We start from the raw sequence: 26525 nt of genomic DNA on the forward strand, positions 1-26525 counted from the left end.
AGACGAGCCTGCCTGGGCTGGCGGCGAATGGAGTATCAGGTCCTAAGTAAAGTCCGTTTACACGACATAGACTCACAATCGCGAGCCCAATGTACGCTAAGTTCAGCACTGTTGTTATTGACATTTTGTCAAACGTAAGAACACACTCTCTGGAACACAACACAACGTGAAATAACAGAAAACAAAGAGCCTGACCGTGTCGGGAGTCGCGTTGACGTACCGCGCCCCACCGCCCCCTGCTATTACATATCCTGCTATAGCTAACAAATTTGTGAAATTTTTAATAAAGAAGGAAATAAAAGCAGATCATCAGTCATTCAGCGCTATTGTGAATGACGCGTCTCCATGGGAACCATAAAGTGATACTACGATCAATAACGGTCGCCTTGAAAAACTTGTAAACTTACGTGTGAAAAGGTTAAGCAAGGCTTACATTTAAATGTGTCTTTGTTTTGAGTGTATGGTCAATAAATAAAGGAATTAAAAAGATGGGCACAAAACCTGTTTGTCGCGCCCCACTTGTCATGTCTCTATTCCCCACCAGTGGGCCGCGCCCGTACTCTTTGAGAAACGCTGAGCTAACTTAACAGCTAACTTAGCAATAGGGGTAGCAGCTACCTCCGTTTGGTCAGGATTTTTCCTCTTTTTGGCTTGTGTCGACCAACAATGAAAAATCGTTGTCTGGCTGCCTTTCAGTGTCCTTTTTCATCTTTCCATCCGTTAGTATGCACCGTCAGCTTTCTCCAACCATTCATCCCAGCGACCGCGCAAAATAGTGTGAACAAACTTGGTAGAGAAAGCGGGTTGGGTAATACCAAGTAGTCGGTGCGGTGGGCGGGGGGTACATTACAGATTATTTAAAATATGATACTATCTTTCTTGCTGGCAAATGAAATTAATAAAGAAAACGAACAAAAGTATTCATTCGGAATATTTCATATTTATTTTAATCTGAATTATGTGATGATATTGGGGGGGTTATATTAGCTGGATCTGATTTTTGAGGGGGTCATGACCCCCGTAACCCCCGTGCAAATTACGCGCATGTAACCACCCAACTAGGCACAGTGTAAAACCTGCTAAAAACGCTTAATTACATTAATTACATTGTATAGTATATTGTCATATTGATTGATAAATCAGGCTTTTATGGCTCATATAGATTTATATAGAATATAGAGAATATAGAGAGAAAAAAACAACTCAATTTTATTCAGAGCAAAAATATGCTATTTAAAAGCCAGATGAAATTCTGATGCTTGTAATGTAAATCAATGAGATCTTTATAACAGTACAGCAGATACTTACATAAAATGCATATAAATATCCATATCTGCCAATTAGCAGCTCTGTAGTTATGCAATGCAATACACTTATGATTGAGAGATAAACAATTAAACCTTCCTCAAAAAATGTCTAAACTATCAATCAGACGACACGATCTAATTAGTTAGAATTACATTTAAAAAAAATCTTACAAAACGATTGCCTTAAAAAACAAACAAGTGAATAGGAATAGTATGTTGTACTGACACATGCTTAGTTGGTATAGTTCACTTATATAGTTCGCGAGAGTTCTAGTAACTAAAAAATAATAAATGATAAATGAAATGTAGTCGTTACCATTGTTGTGTTTTGCATGCTGAATGTTGAAAAGTCTGTGTGTGACTCAAACATGATCAATTGCAAGATATTGTCACAAATATTAGAGGGATTTAATCAACCCAATTGATAAAAGTTTCACAAGGTGTTTATCATTACTCAGCATGAAAAATGATTTAGGTCACACACAAAAGAAAGAGATTTACAATAATATAAATGTGCCCAACCAAGTGGAACATTGATCACCATAACGGCGAGTTCACACAAAAACATTTGAGGAAAATCAACATCAATTTATGAAGTCAGCTTATGTGATGTTCTCTCTGAAACATTAATGTTTCAGTTGTATTGACAATACAACTTTCAAGATGACTTTGGGAAATGAGTGAATGCAGCTAGAGAGAGATAACTGCAGAAGTGGAGGAAATTTTCACTATGTCTTTCTTTTGCTTGACAAAAAGGCACTTAATTAAACCAATCAATAAGTAAGGAATAATTGACGACAGGCCGTTGAATTATTAGAAAAATAATGCACACCCGAGGTGGTAATGCGGTCACGACGCGAAGCGGAGTGGCCGTTACACCTCGGGTGTGCATTATTTTTCTAATAATTCAACGGCCTGAAGTCAATTATTCCGCTTATACTACAGTTACCACACCTCGAAACATTGTTCAGATTATGTTTTTCAAGACGTTTGTAAAGTTTTTGTCATTAAAACGCTCTTGTATGTAGGACTAATTTCTTACGCATCTAATCCCATGCCTCCGTTGCTAATTCCAAAACGTCATTTCAGAGTTAGTAACGGAGGTTTGAGCCGCTGATAGCAGACTAATGGTGGGGACACACGACTAGCTGACACATTCTCTGACTGTTTTCATCGACTGCAGCAGATTTTAAACACCGACTTTGAACAGACTGAACGCGCTGAACACGCGTTTGGGCATGACTGATCATGCCCAAACGCGTGTTCAGCGCGTTCAGTCTGTTCAAAGTCGGTGTTTAAAATCTTAATAAGTCAAATAAGTCAAATTACATTCATAACCGGCCTTAAAGTGTGTTCCCGGCTTTATGCAGTTATTAATGCAGTTATTAGAGAGAGATGTTGCAATAATGAGACAGAAAAGCATGTGCGTCAATATTATTATTTATTAATTAATTCAATTCGTTTTAATGAATTCGTTAATTCTTTTTTTCTTTCTATTATTGACAGATGACAGTAGACTAGCCAAATAAATGAAACCCAAAGCCCTTTTAACAAGTAGGCCTATCAATAATTATTTATTTGTTAAATTATCTGCAATAAAAATCCGTGCTGCAGGACTATCCATTTATTTAGCCTATATTCAGTTTAATTTTCTATTGATTATAGATAGGACTTTATAGTTTATTTATTCAAATTAAACTGCATGTTTCTATTGATTGTGAAGCTAGACATTGAAAATTGCAGATCAAGCGCATGGGGCGAAATGGTTTTTCTTGTTATGATTTGTATCCGATTTTCCGTTATTACAGTTGACTACGCGAAGTGATATGGAACTGTAATGCGGTCAAGACCTGCCTGGAACACCTTTAGCCGTGCGTTTCCCTGAAAATAATGCACACCTTAGAACGTTCGTCAACCAATCAGATTCAAGCATTCAACGGCCCTGTAGTATAAGTTAAGATATTAAGTAAAGTTAACTAAAAAGATTTTACAGTGCAGAAGGACTGTAGATTGTTGTAGATTGTACGCAACACCTACGTTTTGATCAAGTGAATATGGAGAGGAGCTGTAGTCGCGAGCTTTTTCTCTGAAACAATCCTTTCTCATTCTCTCTGAAGAAACTCACTTGAAGGCAGGGGATAAGAGATGAACAAGGACTTGTTTTCATGGGGAAATGGATCCTCCAGATTTTTATGTATATAGTTTTTCAGCTGTGGAGTTGTGCTTTCTGACATGATGAGGCATCAAAGTTTTGATCATGTTGATTGTTTAGAGGCTTTATTTGCATATCAATAACAGTAGTCTGATCGTGTTGTGTGAGTGTGTTTGCTTCGGTGAGTGTTTCGGTGAGTGTGTTTGCTTCGGTGCTGTAAGCTCCGTCTTAGCCTCGTATTTCCTTGTTTTGAACCATCATTTACTACAATTTCTAGTTGTTTATACTACTACTAAATATAGCTTACCCAGCATCTCAGATTAACCTGACATCGCTAGCGACAACACGCTAGTAATTCGCTAGCCTGTTAACGTGCCACCCGTGCGCTCAGCTATTTTTATTTATTTATTTTCGCTCGCGCGCCTTTGAGTTCATAAAAGCTCAGGTGAGTAAGAAACACTCAACAAACACGGTGAGTAATGTCTTGTCCTGTATCATGCGTTGCATCTGAATGCGTTGTTGTTTTTGGAGCTCTATCGATTTGATTTATAATTCTTGATTTTTCTCTTTAAACTCGCTTACAACGAACATTTTCTACTTTTCCTCACTGAGAAGCACTAATGTTACTGCTCAAACCTCATAGTTACAACGCGGACTGTTGAGCAGACGCGTCTCAAGCCTATTAGTGATCCAACGCTGCATACTCTTAAAGGTACGTCCGTGGATCACGGCTGAACGCGTCTTCTCCACACTCACTTACAAACAAAAAAATTTTTTCGCCTATCGTGCGTCTACTCTACACCCCTACCACAAAAAAAAAAAAAAAACGGATTATATCCAAGACTTCAGTCATAAATTAGTATTAATATTGATAGCATCACTGGTAGCTTCGTTGCTAACTCACTGTCCATCTGTTAAAATGGCGAATATATCAGATGTAAGTAGTCTACCGTTTGGTGCAGGTGAGGACACATTTGAGCTTCACGCACTGCAGTCTGAGCTGGAAGCTGTTGAGAAACAGATCCACGACCTTTTATTGAGACAGGCCGAGCTGAGAGACCGGTGTTTGGCTCTTGAAACATCACGCGCCGATGCACACAAATCAGTGTTTAACGTTACTAACCCGCTGACTCCGACCGCGTCTACTCCGTGCGTTCCTCAGCATCGGTTGCAATCAGCCATGGTCTCGTTCACTCCGGCTCCAACACGCCACCACGAAGCCTGGGTGGTTCCGCAGCGGAAGACGCGAGTCAGGTTTAGACCAAGACTTTCTCCGACCCTCCCGGTTTTCGAGTTATCCACACAAAACCGCTTCTCCCCTCTTCGCGAAACAGAACGCGATGCTGTGATCATCGGCGATTCCATCGTTCGGCACGTACACGCTACGTTAGGTAAAAGTAAGGTGCACAGTCACTGCTTTCCTGGTGCTCGTGTTTCTGAAATCGCTGCTCGCGTTCCCGAGATCATGAACGGTGACGAGCGCGTCGGAACTGTGGTCCTGCACGCGGGAGTGAACGACATCAGGCTGCGCCAGACGGAGATTCTGAAGAAAGACTTCAGGAATCTGATCGATACGGTCAGGGCCGGCTCTAGGTTATTTGGTGCCCAAGGCGAGAGTGCCTTTCTGGCTCAAAACAAGGCGGAGGTGGTAAAATCATAATAATGTATTTTAATAAGATAATAAAATTTGTATTTTTTGCAGATGATCATATAGCCTAATGTGTTTCCCACATTATTTTTGTGGGTGGAACTTGGTTCTTCTAGGGGGGTCCGGGGGCATGCCCCCCCGAAAGAAAATATTGTACATTTTAAAGATAAATTCATTAATCTGGTGCACTTTGAGTCCCCCGAATCCACTGTTAAAAAGAAATAATCCACCTTCAAACAGCCCATATTCTTTGATTTAGATATCTGCATCTGATCATCACATTACAATTATTCAAATTTCTTAGTGTTAAGCATGATAATATGGTAACATATCACACTGAAGTAGGCTGATTTAAAATGAACATTTATTTAAAATAAAAGTTCTTCTTTTGGCAAAATTACATTTCCTTAATAGCCTAAACAGAGGCTTTACTCCCTTCAAGCTTAAATTGTCAATGTTTCAGTACATCACTGTTTGAAAACACTAATTTCTTGTACCTTTTATAAAGGGCATTTTCCCCCTAATTTTATTAAATGTATGCTCCATCTTTCATTTCAAATTCTTAAATTTGATCAATATATTCAATTAAATGAATAAGACACTAGGCTGTTACCAATCAAATTAAATCATTTACATTGAAAATTTATAACTGTATTAAATTAGATTATTTAAAATAATTTTTTAATATACAAATAAGGAATGTTGAAAAGAATGATATGAAACTAAACCGCCAGTAGGAGGCGGCAGGCGACCGTCTTAATGAGCGAGTCACTGAGTCATTCATTCAAACGATTCGTTCAAACGGCTGATTTATTCAGAATGAGGCATTTATGAATGGGTAATTGAATCTTTGACTCAAACGATTCATTCAAAACGCTGAATCATTCAGTAATGCAACAAGTGTTGCTGTGAGATTCGCGATGGTTCTGCTGTGATCTTTGTTTGGAACTATTTTCGCTGCTGAAACAGAACAAAAACAGTCATTGTGTCTAAAATGTAAGTGACTTAATTTTAACTATTCGGTTTCAATCAGAGCATGTGAGCGGAGTGGAGCGGTGAGAATTTCCGCTCATCGCTCACGGAACTGTTCACCCCTCCGCTCCCCCGCTCTAAGCTACATCAGGCCGCTTCGCTCATTATCGCTCAGCGCTCAACGAGGTTTGCCTGGTGCTCCACTCAAATCGCCCCCCGCTCGCTCCGAAAAAGGAAAAAAATCTACATGTATATCACTTTTAGCTTAGACCACAGCCTTACCTCCTAAACAACTAATGAGCAACAACAACATTTTTCAAATTGAAATGTTTTATTTCAAATTACAGGCCTATGTAAGAAGGAATATAGCCTAAACAAAAAGTCCTGTAAAATTAAACGAATAAATGGGCCTAATAATATAAATAAAAATTATATAAACAAAAATATACATATACATTTTTTAAAGTAAATTAACTATAAGGCCAGAATTTTGATAAGTTAACTTTTGCGCAACGCGCACGATTAAAATTTAAATTGGCTTCCATACACACAAACTGCTGTAAAATTAAACGAATAAATGGGCCTAATAATATAAATATTATTACTGACGACACAAATTCGGCTAAATAAAACGAACCATTAGGTCTACTTGAATGAAAAAACGAATTTGTTTGAATATTACGCTATATCTAATTTACACTTTGTTACAAGTTACCGTATTCAATTTGCTAACCTTTTGTTGCGTGTTCGCGTAGGTCACGTTCATGTTTTTTGAGAGATGTGTCTTTTGAGATTCCAAAATGAATCTTTGCTGACTGAAACGATGTCTCCACATTCGTTTTCTTGTACCACATTATCATTGTTAGTTAGTTTTATATTAATAGTAGCCTACACCTGTATGACTTCTCATTTTCCTTTTTGAAGTAGCCTACTTTTTGAACTCCATTACTGAGCCGAGTTTTGACTGAAAATAGTCTACTGTTGATGACTGTGCAAGACAGATGGATCCTGGTTTAGGTTTGACTGAGCATGCTTCAGACTCGTGGTGTGAACTGAGCGAAATTGGAGCGGGAAATAAGGCGACGCTCCGTCCTTTTAAAAATGCCGCTCTGCGCTCTGTCCAAGATCCGCCCGCTCCCGCTCCCCGCTCGCTCCCGCTCCACTCCGCTCACATGCTCTGGTTTCAATCTTGATGGCATTCAGGAAAACAGCTCTCTGGTCGTGTGTAGCCTAGGCTATTGTTTCTTAACTTTAATATGTTATAAATAACTGCGCGAGCCTCAACAGCGCAACATTGTTACCGTCAGTACTTTTACCCCATCATTTAAAGCGCTAAAACCAGCTGTCAGATGTTTTCGCGCCACTCCCGGTTGCTGAGCAACGCGCGTGAGTTTGACAGCTGTCAGAGTGACTCAGCGTGTGCGCAGCTTTCATAATACGATATTTAATTAATTTTTATTTATTTATTTTTTGCAATTTTGCGCCCCGTCCAGCAGATGGCGCCCCAGGCGGCCGCCTGTGTCGCCTGTCGGCAAAGCCGGCCCTGGATACGGTACGCAGCACATCGCCTGAAACAACGATCATTGTGTCAGGACCGCTTCCCACGTACCGATTAGGGCATGAAAAGTTCAGCAGATTATTTGCGCTAAATGAATGGTTAATGTCATGGTGCAATGAGCAGAAACTGCTCTTTGTAAATAATTGGAATCTGTTTTGGGAGCGTCCTAGGCTTTTCCGTGCTGATGGCTTACACCCAAGCAGATTCAGAGCGGATCTTCTGTCGGATAACATCTCCAAAATGTTAAATACCCTTTGACTAGTAACCAAAAGTCCAAATCATAGTCTCTGCTGCACCAATTTAACTGATATAAATACTAGTGTAGAACATTGCATAGAAACCGTGTCTATTCCTCGTTTAGTGAGATCAAATAATAAATCTACTGCAGGATCTAGGAAAAATCTAATTGTTATTAAAACAGAAAATGTTGCTATTAGTAAACAAAAACTATTTCTAAAGCTAGGTCTTCTAAACATTAGATCACTCACACCTAAGGCAGTTATTGTAAATGAAATAGTCACAGATAATAGCTTCGATGTACTTTGCCTTACTGAAACCTGGCTTAAACCAAATGATTATTTCGGTATTAATGAGTCTACTCCTCCTGGATACTGCTATAAGCATGAGCCCCGTCTGATTGGTCGTGGCGGCGGTGTTGCAACCATTTATAGAGATATTCTCAATGTTACTCAGAAAACGGGTTATAAGTTTATTTCATTTGAAGTACTTGTACTAAATGTTACGCTCTTAGATGTTAGAAAAACATCCCTATTATCTCTAGCCTTGGCTACCGTATATAGACCGCCAGGGCCTTACACTGATTTCCTAAAAGAGTTTGCAGATTTTCTCTCAGACCTATTAGTCAATGTCGATAAAGCATTAATTGTTGGAGATTTTAACATACACGTAGATAATCCAAATGATGCGTTAGGAGCTGCGTTTACAGATTTATTAAATTAATTTGGGGTCAAGCAAAACGTCACCGGACCAACACATCGTCTTAATCATACACTCGATTTAATTATTTCACATGGAACCGATCCAACCGATATAGATATCATTCCACAAAGTGATGAAGTCACTGATCACTACATGGTAACTTGCATATTACGTACTGCTGTAATATGTCATGCGGCGTCGCGTTATCGACCAGGCAGAACAATCCTTCCATCCACCATAGATAATTTCTCAAATTGCTTATCTAATCTGTCTCAGCTGCTGCCTGAACCCAAACAAACAGATGAACTAGAAGAACTAACTAGCACTATGAGCACCATTCTCTCTAGAACATTGGATGTGGTTGCACCTATTAAATTAAAAAAGGTCAGAGAGAAAAATAAAGCACCATGGTATAACAATACTACGCATGTTTTAAAGAGAGAAACCCGTATTTTAGAGCGTAAATGGAAACAAACTAATTTAGAGGTCTTTAGAATCGCGTGGAAAGACAGTATGTCACGTTATAAAAAGGCCCTAAAAGCGGCCAGGGCTGAGCACCTCCGCAAACTAATAGAAAACAACCAAAACAATCCAAGGTTTTTATTTAACACCGTGGCTAGACTAACAAATAAACAGACGTCACCCGAACAAAATATCCCGTTACAGTTCAGTAGTAATGATTTCATGAACTTCTTCACTGAGAAAATAGAAAGCATCAGAACCACAATTGTAAACGTTCAATCTTCAATTGCGCCTTATAATTCAGCTTCAATTATCACCCCGCAAGAACAATTACAGTGCTTTACAACTATAGAACAAAAAGAGTTAATAAACTTATCACTTCATCTAAAACAACAACATGTTTATTAGATCCTATACCAACTGAAAGAAGTGTTACCTGTAGTGGAAGAGCCTCTCCTCAATATTATTAACTCGTCTTTATCTTTAGGTCATGTTCCAAGAACATTTAAACTGGCAGTTATAAAACCTCTCATTAAGAAACCACAATTAGATCATAATAATCTAGAAAATTATAGACCCATTTAAAATCTTCCATTTATGTCTAAAATATTAGAAAAAGTGGTGTCCGCTCAACTGGGCTCTTTCTTGCAACAAAATGATATCTATGAAAAGTTTCAGTCTGGATTCAGACCGCATCATAGCACTGAAAATGCGCTCGTTAAAATCACAAATGATTTACTTTTAGCTTCTGACCAAGGCTGTATCTCAATACTAGTTTTACTTGATCTTAGTGCTGCGTTCGATACTATAGATCAAACATTACTCTTAGATCGACTACAAAATTATACTGGTGTTCAAGGACAAGCACTAAGCTGGTTCAAATCATACCTATCTGACCGCTACCATTTTGACTATTTAAATGGAGAAAAATCGACCATAACTCCAGTAAACTATGGAGTGCCGCAGGGATCTGTATTAGGCCCTCTGTTATTTTCAATATATATGATGCCACTTGGAAATATTATAAGGAAACATGGAATTAGTTTCCATTGTTATGCTGAAGACACTCAAATATATATTTCATCACGGCCGGATGAAAATGCTAAATTTTCCAAATTGACAGAGTGTGTTAAAGATATAAAAGATTGGATGACGCGTAATTTTCTTTTATTAAATCCAGACAAGACAGAGGTAATACTTATCGGTTCAAAACACCGCCCACAAAACCTCGCACAATACAACTTTAACATCATAGGATGTCCTGTTACTTTATCCTCTACAGTAAAAGACCTGGGTGTTATACTCGATTGCAACCTGTCTTTTGAAAATCATATTTCATATGTTACAAAAACAGCCTTTTTCCACCTTAGAAACATTGCTAAGCTACGTAATATGCTATAAGTTTCTGATGCAGAAAAGTTAGTTCATGCATTCATGACCTCGAGACTGGATTACTGTAATGCTTTATTAGCTGGTTGTCCTGCATCCTCAATAAACAAGCTACAGTTAGTCCAAAATGCCGCCGCTAGAGTTCTTACGAGATCAAGAAAATATGATCATATAACACCGATTTTATCATCACTGCATTGGTTACCTATAAAGCTCCGTATTAATTATAAGGTATTGCTACTGACTTATAAAGCCCTAAACGGCTTAGCTCCAGTCTATTTAACGGATCTTCTATCGACCTATAATCCATCGCGCTCTTTAAGATCACTAAATTCAAGGCTTTTGGTCATACCTAGGATATCCAGAACCACCAAAGGAGGGAGAGCATTTTCACATTTGGATCCAAAACTCTGGAATAGTCTTCCTGATACTGTTCGTTGCTCAGACTCGCTCTCCCAGTTTAAAACTAGATTAAAGCCAGTCATTCATATAATCCTACAGTTCAAACTACAATCCGGCCTCTAGCTCATAAATGCCAGAGGAGAACTGGCCCCCGACTGAGCCTGGGTTCTCCCAAGGTTTTTTTTTCTCCATTAGGTCACCTGATGGAGTTTTAGGACACCATTAGGTCACTTGATGGAGTTTTTCGGTTCCTTGCCACTGTTGCCTTTGGCTTGCTCAGTTGGGGATATTTTGGGGATATTTAATTTAATTTTATCAATCAATAAATTCCTCTTGAAACAAACTTTGTTGTATTATTTTAATTTAATACTGTGAAGCTGCTTTGATACAATCTGTATTGTGAAAAGCGCTATACAAATAAACTTGACTTGACTTGACTAGTCTTTATAGGGTTAAGTTCGTTGCACTTTTATTCTTACGCCTACGGCCCAACTTTGGGCATAGGCCACGAACAAGGGCTCTCCAGTCGTCCCGGTCCTGGGCCAAATTCTCTAACTGTCCCCATGTGTGGCCAGACTTCTTCACATCTGCATCCAGGTCGCGGCGCCAGCTGTTCCTTGGCCTGCCTCTCTTCCTTTTCCCTTGTGGGTTCCAAAAGAGGGCGTGTCTTGCTGTGCTTGATGCAGGCTTGCGAAGGGTGTGGCCAACCCATTTCCAGCGTCTATGGAGGATCTCTTCCTCAATAGGCTGCTGTCCTGTTCGCTGCCACAGCTCCAGGTTACTGATGGTGTTCGGCCAGCGTACCCAGGTTGGCCCCACGCCCAACCCCCAACCTGGAGGATCAGGTGTTGCTCTTCATCTGTCCTCTACCATGAGTCCTGCCCGGCTTGGTTGAACCTGCCAGGGGCCTTGCCCCCGCCGGTATAGCCCTCAGGGTCACGGAGGCACGCAAGCCTCCCCACCACGGTAAGGTAGCAACACATTGGGCAGGCTTTTATACCCTGTACAAATTTAATTAGCAATGAATTAGCAACAAAATCAAACTGAATCTATCTAGAATTGTTTGTAACAAGTTAAATGGATGGCAAAAAGTTGTTGCAACATAATGAAGATGAACACATTTTAGATGAAATCTGTGGGAAAGAAGTGTTTGTTTAGTCCCCAAAACAAAGCAAATGAAGCTTCCAGAAACAACTTTCAGCATTGCTTGAACAATTTATAAAATATATAATGCTAAATCAAACTTGCAATGTAAATAATTAGTCAGTGAACTGTTCCACTGAGTTGTTTTGGTTCATCTCTTGTGATTTGACATGCAAACTGATCCTCTTATATATGTGTGTGTTTATTTGCCTAACTAATCATGTGTTTTAGAGTTTATGTTAAGCAGATCGTACATAAAGATCAAGTTTGACTCCAGAGCCGATTTGACTGACCCGGCCATGAGAGACAAACTGCTGGATGAGGTGAGAGAGAGAGCGCGAGAGAGAGAGAGAGAGAGAGAGAGAGAGAGAGAGAGAGAGAGAGAGAGAGAGAGAGAGAGAGAGAGAGAGAGAGAGAGAGAGTGTGCGAGAGAGAGAGAGAGAGAGAGAGAGAGAGAGAGAGAGAGAGAGAGAGCGTGCGAGAGAGAGAGCGCGAGAGAGAGAGAGAGAGAGAGCGCGCGAGAGAGAGCGCAAGAGAGATTTTTTTTATTTTTCAAAAAACATTTATTACAGAAATATTTAAACATTTAAAAACATTAAAATGTAAATCACATCATATTTATAAAAAATGTGAAAAGTTAATTTCATTTTCCATAACAAAACACAATGCCTTTTTGTTCAATTTTTTTCTTTCTGCTAACATATATTGCCATTTTTGCCTAAAATGTATCAATTGGCATTCATATTGTCTTCTTCTGGTATATTTAAAACCAAAAATGAAGACTGGTACAGTACATTTTTCATCAAAAAATATGAAAATATTCTTCAACAAATCAAATAAAGGCTTAAGTCTTGAGCAATTCATAAACACATGAAAAACAGTTTCTCTTTGAGAACAAAAAGGGCACTTTTGACTAACATTTGGATTTAAGATAGAAATAAAATAATTAACAGCAATTATACCCTGTATAATTCTCCACTGTAAATCTCCAATCTTCATCTCTTGTAGGTCAGATAAAGCTCTTTTGTGATATTTTGAGTATACTGTTGACAAAAAATCTTCATCTGAGTCTTGACAAAATCCCACCAACTCTGCAGAGAAGAAAAAGAAACCTTTTCATTTCTAAAATTTTCCCCAAAAAATGCAAAAGTCTCTTAAAAAGCAGTGTTAGCAGTGTTAAAGTGCCAATACGCACTCCTTGGTGACACAGAATTAAGGAAAACACTGCATATAACTAAACTGTGGTCTGAAAAACCAACTGGATATATTTTACAAGTCTTAAAAACATGTTGATGGTGTTTGAAACTATAAAATCTATGCAGTCTTGCTAAAGACAATAGTTCCCTTTCGAAAGGGGACATAGGTTACAGTCGTAACCTGAGACGATTTTCATGTGCATAAGCCTATGTATATTGCCTTAAATTTCCATTTAAACTTCTCCAGACATCAGATAGGTCATTTCTTTCAATTATTTCACAAAGCCGCTTGCGAGAAGGCATATGAGGTTCTATATGATTGCGATCAATATTTTGCTCAACACAATTAAAATCCCCACCAAGAAATAAATATTCTTCGCTATTACATTTATCTAGAGTTGAGCATAAAATATCTAAAAAAGCCACTCTCTATTGGTAAAGTGGGGGCATATACACAAGTAAACACCAGAACATATTTTTCAAAAAGGGCTTGAATTTTCAAAAGTCTCCCCTTCACTATTTCCTCCATTTTAAAAGAGCATGGGGTAAAGTTATTTGCAAACAAGATGGCAACTCCTCCACTACGTGAAGTTTTATGACTTAGAAATATATGACCATTCCATTCTTTTATCCAATCCGTAACATTTTTATCATCACTGTGTGTTTCTTGTAAAAAAAGAACATCAAGTTGTTTCTGTTTCATTGTTTCATACACTTGCATTCTCTTTACATCATCACACGCTCTCCACACTCAACAGACGCCCACGCACGAGAGAGAGAGAGAGAGAGAGAGAGAGAGAGAGAGAGAGAGAGAGAGGTCTTCATGCGTTGTGTTGCTTCTTAAACTACATTAAATGCTGCATTGTATAAGGAATATGAAGAGGAAACTTTGACAATTACTGAAAAAACGATTGACTTATAATCACCTAAAAAACAACAATTTTGTTGTTTGAAATGACTCGCCAGCATTGGTTCCCTCTCAGCTGAAACGGGCTCTGAAGATCCCTGCTGAGGCGAGTCTGAGCTGGACTCAAGCGCCGCTGGAAACCATCATCGAGGACACAGAAGAAGGCCAGTGTAAGGCGAGCTTCATCACGCTGTGCAGGAGACGGCACTGACAACTCTGTAATGAGCTTATGTCTTATTTACAGGTCCGTGAAACATCTTCAGTGTCCTGCATGCACCCGCTGATCAACATGACTCGATCTCTCTATATTAGAAAATCTGTTTTAGGTAAAGGTTTGGGAAACTGTTTGAAAAAATATATATCCATATTTTCCAATTCCAGTCAAAGCCACTTATACGGCAGTTCTGAGATAATATAATTGTATTGCAAATTTTAGATATTGCCTTTGAACATCAGTTTGTGTTGAATGTCATTTTGTTTGTTCAATATGATTCACTGTGTTTAAATTAATTTATGATTTGTGATGTGTTTCTTTGGGTGAAGTGGTAATGATAGATTTAGTTGGTAAGAACGGAGCTTGTATAAATGCTTCATATTCAATGTTTTCTGGCTGTGCAGGTTTTGTAGCATCATATCAGGCCAAATAATTGATATCTGTAATGATTATCATCCAAGCTGTTCTGATTTACAAAAGCGTTTATTGTGTGCTTTTACATTACAGCATATAAAGATTCATCAGCATCGTAACATATCAAGTTTTCAATTGTACCAAGGACGTTTTATTTTACACATGAGTTTCTGAAAAGTTACAGGATGATCAGATTATCAGCGCTTGATCCAATGTTTATTGTATCAGAATATTACCATAAATTGTATAACTGACAGATATGCAGATGTTTATTAAATAAAGTCTATATAAATATTGCAGATTGATGCTGTTTTGTGAAGTGGAATATTCTGAGTAATGACACAAATCTACTACTATTATTAGGCTATTATTACTGCATGATGTTATTATACATGATTATTAATAATTTGACTAACTTAAAAACTCCTCATTTAGAACATAAGAACAAAAATAATTAAACTTCATAAAAGATGTTTGGGGTTTTAGTCAATGCCAAAATTATATAAGAATATGATGTTTAACCTGCTTACTTGTTTCAGAATAAAATAAAATGACATTTCAATGGTTAGTTGTTGTTCAGTAATGACTTACAATCATGCAGCTATTTTTGTATTTAAGTGAAATAAAATGATTATTTTTATATACTTTTTAAGTATATCATTATTATTTATTGCATGTGATTCTGGATCAATCTTGACTTTTGGTGCTTTAGCGGCTGGCGTCCGCTCGGTCTAAAATAGCCCGGATATAAACACTTATTACAGTGTTTGCAAGATTGATTAATGATGTATTCACTCATTATATTAATTCTGTGAAGTGAACAAAAAAAAGTCAGCCTACATAATGATAGCCTATAATAGCCTATAACAACGGCTAAGAGGAATGATAACATTAGAATCAAATTCAGAACTCTTTTTTTCTAACTGATAAATGATAAAATATTGACAGCCAATCAGAATCCATCCTGCTTTAGGAGCTTGAGCTTTTAAAGCGGCAGTGCACGCTTAGAATAAACAGAGCGTTATCGTTCTTAACTCTGGTAGATAATATTTCAATCACAGAAGAAAGACTGTAGAGAGTCATTCAAGAGTCATTAACAATCCACCACCACAGTGTGGCGCTAACAGCATTTGAGAGCGTGTAAAACCTCTGATCATCACAGTGTCCATGTCAAGCTTATTCTCTACCTGAAGGACCTTCACAGGACGAAGCTTAATAACTGCAGGTTGAACATGTCATTTGATTTTAAAGATGTGTCAAACTGACTCATTAGAATCATTAATCAGGTGCAGTTTACAAATCTGATAGCAAACTAAAAATAAATGATTAATCTTTTGGATGAAGTTGGCATTGTATTTTTAAGATACCATTAATATTTTTTTCGTCTGCTTGTTCTTAATTTATAAACACCTTTGGATAAAATAAATCAATATAATTGAATGATAAATAAATATATGTATATGATGGACTTCTAGATAAATAAATGTAAACATTAAAAATTAAATAATATAGACTAATGTATAATTTGGTTTATTTTTATATTAGTGTACTTTTAACAGAGATGACAATATACAATACACAGAAAGAAGAAATGAAATAAAATAAAATAAAAATTAAGTAAACAATAAAATGCAAATAGGCCATCTACATTGTGAGGAAAAGATAATATTCAAGCAGTATTTAAATGAAAGATGAAGAACATCAAAGCTGATCCGAAGAGCGTTTAGGTTTTCCCGTCATCACGTCTTTCTTTGAGCACATTGAGCTGTAAATGAAACGTTCATTACATCATCACAACGTCGTTTCCATTTCATTTGTAGAATCCATATTCATTTTAATAAATTGGAAATAGTTCAGTTTTCCAGTGTTTCTTGTATGAACACACTCACCGGGCGCAGCTTTCTTCCGCAGCACTTCCTGTTCGGGCAGTTGAGACCAGCGCAGCGTCACGTTAGATATCCCTCTTCCCGCCAGAGCAGATTCCAGCTGAAACAAGCACATTTCTTACAACCGCTGAGATTTGTGTATGTCTCTCTCTCTCTCTCTCTCTCTCTCTCTCTCTCTCTCTCTCTCTCTCTCTCTCTCTCTCTCTCTCTCTCTCTCTCTCTCTCTCTCACCTGTGTCAGGAGCTGGACTCTCACTGCGGCTTCAGACAGACTCCAGCTGGACTTCAGTTTGACCTTCACAAACGTTTGCTTTAAACACGGACCTGAAACACACACATACGATGTTACTCTCTATCTTTTAGATCTCTGGTTCTGATGGGTCACAGACAGTAGGGGACAGTTTAATCTTTAATCTTTAATCTTAAACACAGACAGTTTAATCTTTAATCACTTAAGATTAAACAGATGCAACATGGATATATCCTCAAAAATCATCAGCAAAACTTCACAAAGTCAAACATCTCGGGTTACGACTGTAACCCTTGTTCCCTGAGAAGGGAACTCATGCTGTGTCGAAGACGACACGATGGGGAATGCCTCTGTGTAATAGCGTTTGAAGCACGAGTGAAACTAGACCAATTATGATTGGTGGTACAAAGGCACATTGGACCACAACACAGTTAGCTTCTGACAGGATGAAGCAAGCCGCTCTCAGGCATTCAGGAGGTGTGGCAAAGTGACGCACTTATAAAATAAAAACAGACTCTATGGGTTCAAAAGGTGCAACCCTTCTTGAACCACAGTCAGGTCCTGGGCTGGAACCCTGACATGAGCCGCAGGCCTCATCCTCGAGGCACAACGAAGGAAACATACAACCAAGTAGTGCCTTCCCAAAGGTCCATCGCTTAATGGTGCGTGGAAGGCAGATATGGTCGCCCCATAGACTTTAAGTGTGGACGGGAGAAGACCACCAGAGAAACTGTCTTGAAGGAACTCCATCACTGAAGTCACCGGTCAGTTATCTGGGTCCAGTTGATGCTCTCTGCACCATAAAGTAGACACATTCCATTTTAAGGTGTACAGTTTCCTCGTGGAGGAATCTCTATAGTGTACTATGGTTGAGAGATTAACACCTCAGAGCTGGTCCCCCTCATGGGCCAGACCCATAGCTTCCACAGTTCCCGACTGGTGATAGATTGTCCCTCCCTGTCCCAAGCCTGATCTTCGAGGAGACATCAGACTCGGCCACGCCTGTACAATGGCATCCAACCACAGCGGTGCTGGATGTATGAGGGAGAACGATAGAGGTTAGGTTAAGGTCTCTTGAGATGCAAACAGATCCACTTCCGCTTGGCCATACACCCTCGAGATTAACTTCATCGTCTTTGGATGGATTCTCCATTCCCGGACCTCAGCCCTAGCCTCAACAGCAATTCTGCCCCCACATTCTGGTCCCCAGGGATATACATCGCCCTGAGCGACAGCAATTTGCCCTGATGCGCCAGTCTGTACAGAGGGCGTGATCCCAGGTCCCCCTGATGATTTATATAGATGATCGACATATTAATAACAATAATTTGTTACATTTATATAGCGCTTTTCTGGTACTCAAAGCACTTTAAATATGGAAGAGGGAAATCTCCTCAACCACTACCAATGTGCAGTAGCCATATTGCGCCAGTACACCCACCACACACCAGCTTATTGGTGGAGAGGAGACAAATTGATAGAGCCAATCAGTATATATGATTAGGAGGGAGGATTAGGAGGCCACAATGATGGACAGAGGCCAATGGGCAAATCTTTTTCTGAAGGACATCCTGGGATTTTTAATGATCACAGAGAGTCAGGACCTCGGTTTAATGTCTCATCTGAAGGACGGTGCTCTTTGACATTATAGTGTCCCCATCACTATACTGGAGCGTTAGGACCCACACAGACCACAGGGTGAGCGCCCCCTGCTGGCCTCACTAACACCTCTTCCAGCAGAAACCTAGTTTTTCCCAGAAGGTCTCCCATCCAGGTACTGACCAGGCTCAACACTACTTAGCTTCAGTGGTCAACCAGTCTTGGGCTACAGGGTGATATGGCTTCTGGTGATATTGTCTGTTTGTACTAGAACATGATGGGCCCTGAGGTCTGAAAGAAATGACCTCAGTGTTAAAAATGCAGCCATCATCTCCAGGAAATTGATGTACAATGAGAGATGATGCTCTCTCCAAAGACTCCTTGTAAAGCGGCCCTCTATGACCACTCCCCAGCCCGCGAGGGATGCATCTGTTGTCACTATCTTCCTGTGACAGGGCTCCCCCTAATACGGTGCCTTGAGACTGGACCAATGGTTTCTTCCATATGACAAGGGTATGAAGGCATCTGCGCATAACCTTGATCATGCGAATGGGTTTCCCCTCGGGGAGAACTCACTGGTCCTGAACTACCACTGCAGGGACTCTTGTACAGAAGGCAAAAAGGTATTACATTGGACACTGCTGCCATGAGCCCCAACAATCTCTGGAACTGTTTTACAGTGTGGGCCTGGCCTAGCTTGATCCTGGCAACTGCCGCCAGGATAGACTCGAAACGAGTGGGAGACAATTGTGCCCGCATTGTAGTCGAGCCCCATACCACCCCCAAAAATGTAGTTCGCTACAGGAGAGACAGTATGCTTTTCTTGGCATTGAGTCTCAACCTCAGACACCTTATATGGCCAGTCAAGATTGGTCTAGTTTCACACATGCTTCAGACTCTATCACGCAAAGGCATTCACCATGGTGTTGTCTACGACGCAGCGCGAGTTCCCTTGAAAGGGAACAAAACACAGGTTCACTTGCAGTGAGGATAAACATGGTTTAGTGTTGACAACAAATTCGTTTTATTGACTGCTGATAGCATGTATAATATATAAAGAAATCAATAATAAGCAGACACATTTCAACATAGTTGATTTGGTCAGACCTTCTCCATAGACCTCCACCTCACACAGAGTGAGAAGCCTTAAATTTCCAGGAATGATCAGATTCACATATTGACCCTCCGTATCATTACAAGTGTAGGTGGAAGAAACACCAGCTGGAATACTAGGAATCACAGCACATCTACAGAGAGACAGAGAAAACTTCATTCAGACTTTATTCTTTCTGCACTTGTGTTTTCAGCCTTGAGGAATCAGGGATTTCTATTAGATATTAACTCTCTGGGGTCTGAGGTGTTTTCTGGGCCCTGGAGGTGTTCTGACATGCTCTGACATTTGTGCTTATTTCTGTTACTTGTGTAACCGGGTGGTCAGGAAGAAGAAACACACACGGCAACAGATTAACTTATTTGTATAGGGGTTTTATCTGACTGCTGTTTATTTCCTTAAAAGAAGTTACAGCGGTCGGCGGAAACACAGCTGAGCAAAAATAAATAAATAAAAGTCAAGAAAATGCAAGAAAATAAGAAAAATTACTAAATTCGAATTATTACTCAAAGAGTTGCACAGTGTAATGACACTGTAGACTTACAGAAAAAAAATAATAATAATATGATGTTTCACAGGTTCCAATGTAACAAAAAAACGTAGATTACCAACAGATGAACACTGGTTGGAAACCAGTACGAAACAAACACTCCCAAATAATTTACTTTGGAGTGAACACGACCAAAAATATCTCCTACTTGTTCAGGCTGTATAGACAAAGTCCAAAAGAACACTTAAATAAATCTCTTACACTTCACCAAAATCCTGAATCCTTATACAAAAATGGTAAAAAAAAATGAGGTAATGACACAGTAAAGAATACGGTAGTGACCGGAAATTTCCACTATCACCTGACACGAGGTTCACGTGGATCACACACGATCCGATCTCAGACAGACAGCATCACTTCATAATAAATCTTCCCGATCTTCCCGACAACGACATTGCACTCGGCTGCTACATCAGATTATCCCGAAATGGCTGTTCTGTTCACGCACATTTAAACAGAAAATCTCGCGAGCAGAGATCGGTGATCTCTTAAAGGGGCCATACCCTGTTTTTACACACATTAAAAACATGCTGTATTTATACCTCTGGCCACACTTGTAACATTTTTATGGCTAAAGTCTGATTGCGCTGTGTTCAGCACAAACTCTGCTACAATAATGTGTGAGCAGGATGTATGTAAAAGTTTGTAGTTTTGAGAAAATTACGTTTATGCGTGATTTGTGAGGGGAAAAAATAAAGTCAATGAAATAAGGCCATAAAACCTTTACTGAACACTTTTGAAAACTGAATCACGTAGCCTAGAATATGTTTCTCAAAACTAAGTGAAAATTGTCCTGCCCACTCATTCAGATAAAACAATATATTGATTTAAAATTTGTAAGACATGTTTTGTGTAAGAAAGCTGTGAGCTGCGAGGAGGGCTTGAATCATTATGAATATTGATGTTTTTCACACCTGAGAAGACAAAGACCCTCCCATAATGGCCCTATCAGAAGGGACTGTGAGGGGTCCAGAACAAAAAATGAGGAGAGTTTAACAGAATGGCTTTTTGATTGTTTGGATTTATTTACAACACAACATAATCCAAAGATACATAATGAAGGACAAACAGGCACATTATTGAACACACTGATCTAAAGACAGAGACTTGAACAGTAACAAACCTTTTTGCCATTCCCGAAACAGTTCCTGTTCAACAAACCTGTCATTTCCAAGGTGTTTGCTTTTTAATTTTACCATTGTCATGTACAGAGACTCATGTGAATGTTTAAGTCAGCAGGACTCTTCAGTGGCATCTGGTCCATGTAAAACACACACAAAAAAAACCCCTGTGAACATGCTGATATACATGCTGGGATAATTGTAATTTGTCTAGTAACAATTGCGATTTAAAATCGTCCCCCCCAAAAAAAATTATATATATATAAAGAACATAATATTTGTTGTGCCTTGTAGGCATATACTTGTAGGGCTGCATACAACTAGTACAATGTGAAGTTTATGCAACAATAACATACTATCTAATATAAGTGAGAATACATTTCTTACCGTAAAAATCTTTCTTATCTTAAAATCACATTCTTCTTCTGAGATAAATCCAAGGTAAACTCACAAGCGTGTCTTCCAAACTTGATGAAAAGCAGAGGAATGATGAAGTTTGATGCTTTGTTTTGAGGTGATGGGTGCATTTACAGGTTTGAGTTCCTTCACGTGGACTATTACTGTGCGTTCACACCGACACCGGCGAGAGCGTCAAAGTGGCCGGAAGTCATTCATTTTCAATATGAGCAGGCGGCGAGGGCGGCGCGTCTTGGACGGCAAGAGCGGTGAGGAGAGTTGAAGTCAGGTCAACTTTATGGTAATGAGCTATGATGCGGTTCGGCTGCAACCAATCGGAATGTAGAAGTGCTCCACTTGAAAGGATTCCAGAGAACGCAGTCAAGTAAACTTAGGTTCCGACCACATTAGTTCTCAAGCAAAATAGAGGAGAGGTTGATCATGTTAATTTAATTAGAAGGCACGCAACACTATTTATAGGCAACATTCTCACGCTAGAATGCTTGTTTTTCAGCGGGAATGCAAATTAGATTAGCACTTTTTGCTAATCCAGACACCAAGAACACAAAAGCCACACCACATTGGTTTATTTCCTTAGCAAACATGTCACTATAATTAAACCCTTAAAATAAAGTTTAAAAAAAGACTGAGCATTCGATCTATGTCAATATCAGAGCGTCCACGAATCTTTCTACGGCGTCGTTGGCAGGGTGGCAAGAGCGAGTTTTTCCGTTTTCGCCGGCTGCGGTGTGAACGCACAGTTAGCATCTGAATCGCTTGTGAAACTGTACCTCTCATTGGTTTCATACGGATTACTTAAACAGAGAATATCTGTTTTCGTTTTGAATTAGATCATTTAAAAGTAGACACTTAAATGTTTATAACGATATGCACTTATGTCTGTGTGACATGTATTCACTGAGTTTTGTTTAAGTTTAGAGACGTGCTCCAGGAAAAAAGTTCACAGAGACAGAGAGGCAGAAAGCACACCCTGTTTATTTTCTTTATTTTACAAAAGCACAATGTTTCATTGTGTTTTGTTGTGATTGTATGTGGACACATACAAAAGTAGACATTTTACAGTTTCTTTTTTCATATTTCTTTTATCTGTATGACCATAAATGATGGAATATTTTAAATCTATTTTGCTACTATGTGAAGAACAATCCAGCAAAACCACGCCAGTGCGTTTGTCGACCCCTAAGGGTTAAGCCACTGCCAAGGTTATACATTTACGTTCTAAAAACATTCTGGAAACAGTGATTTGCAATATTTCTAAAATGTTAAAATGTCTAATTTTCTTGTCTTGATTTTGTTTTTGTGCTCTACTAGAGCAGGTTTTCCTGCTTGAATGTTGATTATTTTCTCTATATTCTTCATGTTTGTCCACGCTCTGTTTAGTTCCTGTCTCTATGAAGCCCCTCCTTCTGAAAAGCACACTGTGCTCTGATTGGTCGGATGGAGCAGTGTGTTGTGATTGGTTGAGCGCTTCGACCGTGTTTGGGAAATTTACCGTCCCTTACCATAACCGCCAGTTTCAACATACTTCAACTAACTCAACTCTAGTGTGATGCGTATCATTTATTTGAATGAGGAATATCGTGACGTGTTCATTCCCGGAAGAAAACGCAAGACTCCAATGGAAATTTCAGGGAGTTTAGAAACTGATATAGAGAATAGCTGGAACTTTGCAGACTTTTTCATGCGCAAACAGCAATAATAAACACTAATGAAAGAGGGTCTTACATGGGATTGTTGTTGCCGTTGTTCTCCAAAGAGTTTCCGATGCGAATCTCCGCTCCGTTTATTCGTTCTGCACAGCATTCTTTTATGTTAGTAATGACCACTCTAGTAACTCTGTAAGTATCACTCAGATCCAGCCTCCACCACGGGTTAGTCTCATTAGTGGTTGACGAGCACGCGTTCCACGACTTCACCGGACTTGTATAACCGTCAACGGCCTTTGCAGCAAACCAGACGCCGTATGTCGATGACTGCGTGACGTTTCTTCTTAGTGCCAAATTTCCTGGAGAATGTGACGAAAAGATGCTGAAAAAAGATGCAGATGTGTGCTGCTAATAATAACAATACCTAAAAATGTCACACACACCATATTCTGTAGATAAAAGAGTTTTTGCTGTACATTTTGCTCCCGTATCTTGACTAGACCACCATGATCCTTCCAGAGGCCTCTTAAATTTTAAGTCCCCGTGAAATCAAAATTGACCCTATTTACTTTGTTAGCGCATATTACTAGTCTTGTGGTGAACAATTAATCCGTGCAAGTTAATACACAGAAAAAAAATGTTTGCCGTGGTAATATTTAATCAAAGTCTGAAAAGTTACTTCCGGTCTGGAATGGCGGTCCCTCTCTGATGACGTAGGCTTGACGGCTTAGGTTGAAAAACGCTTAACCACTCCCCTCAAACCGTTAGTCTGCTATGAGCGAGAGATGGAGAGGAGGAGCGCTAGAGTAAAACCCTGTCCTCTGTTCAATATTCCGTTTCACTGGGAAATATGTCACAACACAAATAAACTTGACAACACTGGAGAAAAGTCGTTTGCAACTTCCGGTTCACGGGGACTTTAACATCAGTTAATGCATTAAATGGCTTAAAACGGCTTAGCATTAAAACGGCTTAGCTCCAGTCTATTTAACGGATCTTTTATCACCCTATAATCCATCGCGCTCTTTAAGATCACTAAATTCAAGGCTTTTGGTCATACCTAGGATATCCAGAACCACCAAAGGAGGGAGAGCATTCTCACATTTGGCTCCAAAACTCTGGAATAGTCTTCCTGATACTGTTCGTTGCTCAGACTCGCTCTCCCAGTTTAAAACTAGATTAAAGTCGCATCTCTTCAGCCAGGCATTCATATAATCCTACAGTTCAAACTACAATCCGGCCTCTAGCTCATAAATGCCAGAGGAGAACTGGCCCCCGACTGAGCCTGGGTTCTCCCAAGGTTTTTTTTTTCTCCATTAGGTCACCTGATGGAGTTTTAGGACACCATTAGGTCACTTGATGAAGTTTTTCGGTTCCTTGCCACTGTTGCCTTTGGCTTGCTCAGTTGGGGATATTTTGGGGATATTTAATTTAATTTTATCAATCAATAAATTCCTCTTGAAACAAACTTTGTTGTATTATTTTAATTTAATACTGTGAAGCTGCTTTGATACAATCTGTATTGTGAAAAGCGCTATACAAATAAACTTGACTTGACTTGACTTGACTTAAATGGGTCATGAGTTGAGATATAAAAATGTTCTTGATCTTTTGAGTTTTGACATATAAGAGGTCATTGTGCAATAAAAATATACTGTAAGTTTAAGAAACTCAAAACTTCAGCTTTTATTGATTTTTTGGGATTTTATGACATAAAAGCCTCTGCAGAATTAGATCGACGCCCACTTCTACATCATTGCCTCTTTAGCCCCGCCCACGAATTGTGCATGTTAATAGTAAATATATGACAGAGACGGAAACACAGGATTGCTCCAGCAACAAAACCATAGAGATGCCTCTGAGGATTCAAAGACGTTTTGAAGTGCCAAGTTGTGGTAAAATCCAGTCTTTGCATTGCCATCTTTGTGATCCTAACATTAAGAAAGCATGGATGAACTTTATTTTTAACAAAGCTCCAGTCAGATTTTGTCAGTAAGACACTGTTAGTTTGTTCACTTCATTTTACTGCAAATTAGATTTTTTTTAACAAGACACAGGCTTTTCAGAGAGACTGAAAATAAAAGATGATGCAGTGCCGACTTCACTGGATCCGACAGTAATGTCGCAACACACAAGTGTGAGTAACTGTTTTTACTGTTTCACTGTTGCTTTGTCTGATACATATCGCACTGAGTATTTATACTGTAGCGCCGCAGACAAACTGAATCGTTGCTGAATGCTGAAATGCTTTGGCATTTATGTTTTTACATTTTATCGAAATTATATTTGAATCCCTATACTAGGGGTGGTAGTGGCGCAGTGGATAAGACACATGCCTTTGGTGTGAGAGACCCGGGTTCGAATCCACTGTGAGACACCAATGTGTCCCTGAGCAAGACACTTAACCCCTAGTTGCTCCAGAGGCGTGCGACCTCTGACATATATAGCAATTGTAAGTCGCTTTGGATAAAAAGCGTCAGCTAAATGAATAAATGTAAATGTAAATGTAAAATGTATATTTAATTATTCATAATTATATTTACATATATTAACAGTCATCCTTTGTCAATTATAACTGTGGTAACTCCAAGTACTTACTGATTTGAATATGCAAAACTGTTACCCAATCATAGCAGTGGACGTTTACTTCCGAGTCTCGACCTCTTTAACTACATCAACTAAATGTTGTAAATCACGTTTGGTTTGAGGGACTGAGTAGCAACTAGATATTCAAGAGTGTGGCAGTGTAATTTACTCTATACAGTGTGTGAAACTATTCATCACTGTCATATACATAGTCTGTGAGCTTGTTCTTCTAGTTTTTTTCTGTGTTATTGGAAACTGCAGCACAATTATTTGAATTAAATGATTTTAGGTCAACCCTAAATGACACGAAATAACCAAATTAATAGTCTCATCCTGACTATCTGTTAAGACGCAGTCAAATATTTAGTCAAAGTACATCGTTTTAAACACGCCAGTGACTGTACACCGGAACGCATATGGCTGATGTTATAAACCTATAGTACTTTTGGTAAATAATGTAATAAAATTAGTGTTTGTGGTTGGATTGTGTTTAGATTAAAACAAGTTAATGTGAATTAGACATAAACTCACAAAACTAACCTTCTGCTCCGTCCACCTTCATTTGAACTGAGAAAAACCCTTTTGAAAGAAATGAGAAACACAGAACAAAACTTTTTTTAAATTGAAGCACAAACATTTTCAGACAGTTGACGCGAG

At 39.0% G+C, this 26525-nt stretch overlaps 2 long non-coding RNA genes across 2 annotated transcripts in view; one reads left to right on the forward strand and one right to left on the reverse strand.

The window, feature by feature from the left end:
• LOC309492637 overlaps positions 1 to 26525 on the forward strand; it is a 246160-nt gene that overhangs the window by 50618 nt on the left and 169017 nt on the right. The window lies entirely within an intron of this gene.
• On the reverse strand, positions 16590 to 19595 carry LOC309483301. Its single transcript, XR_014200534.1, has 3 exons — positions 19545 to 19595; positions 16821 to 16912; positions 16590 to 16689 (listed from the first exon to the last, which is right to left on the reverse strand). It is a non-coding gene; the product is annotated as an uncharacterized lncRNA (long non-coding RNA).

Source organism: Leuciscus leuciscus, assembly GCF_965113295.1.
Source record: "Leuciscus leuciscus genome assembly, chromosome: 2".
Taxonomy (NCBI): domain Eukaryota; kingdom Metazoa; phylum Chordata; class Actinopteri; order Cypriniformes; family Leuciscidae; genus Leuciscus; species Leuciscus leuciscus.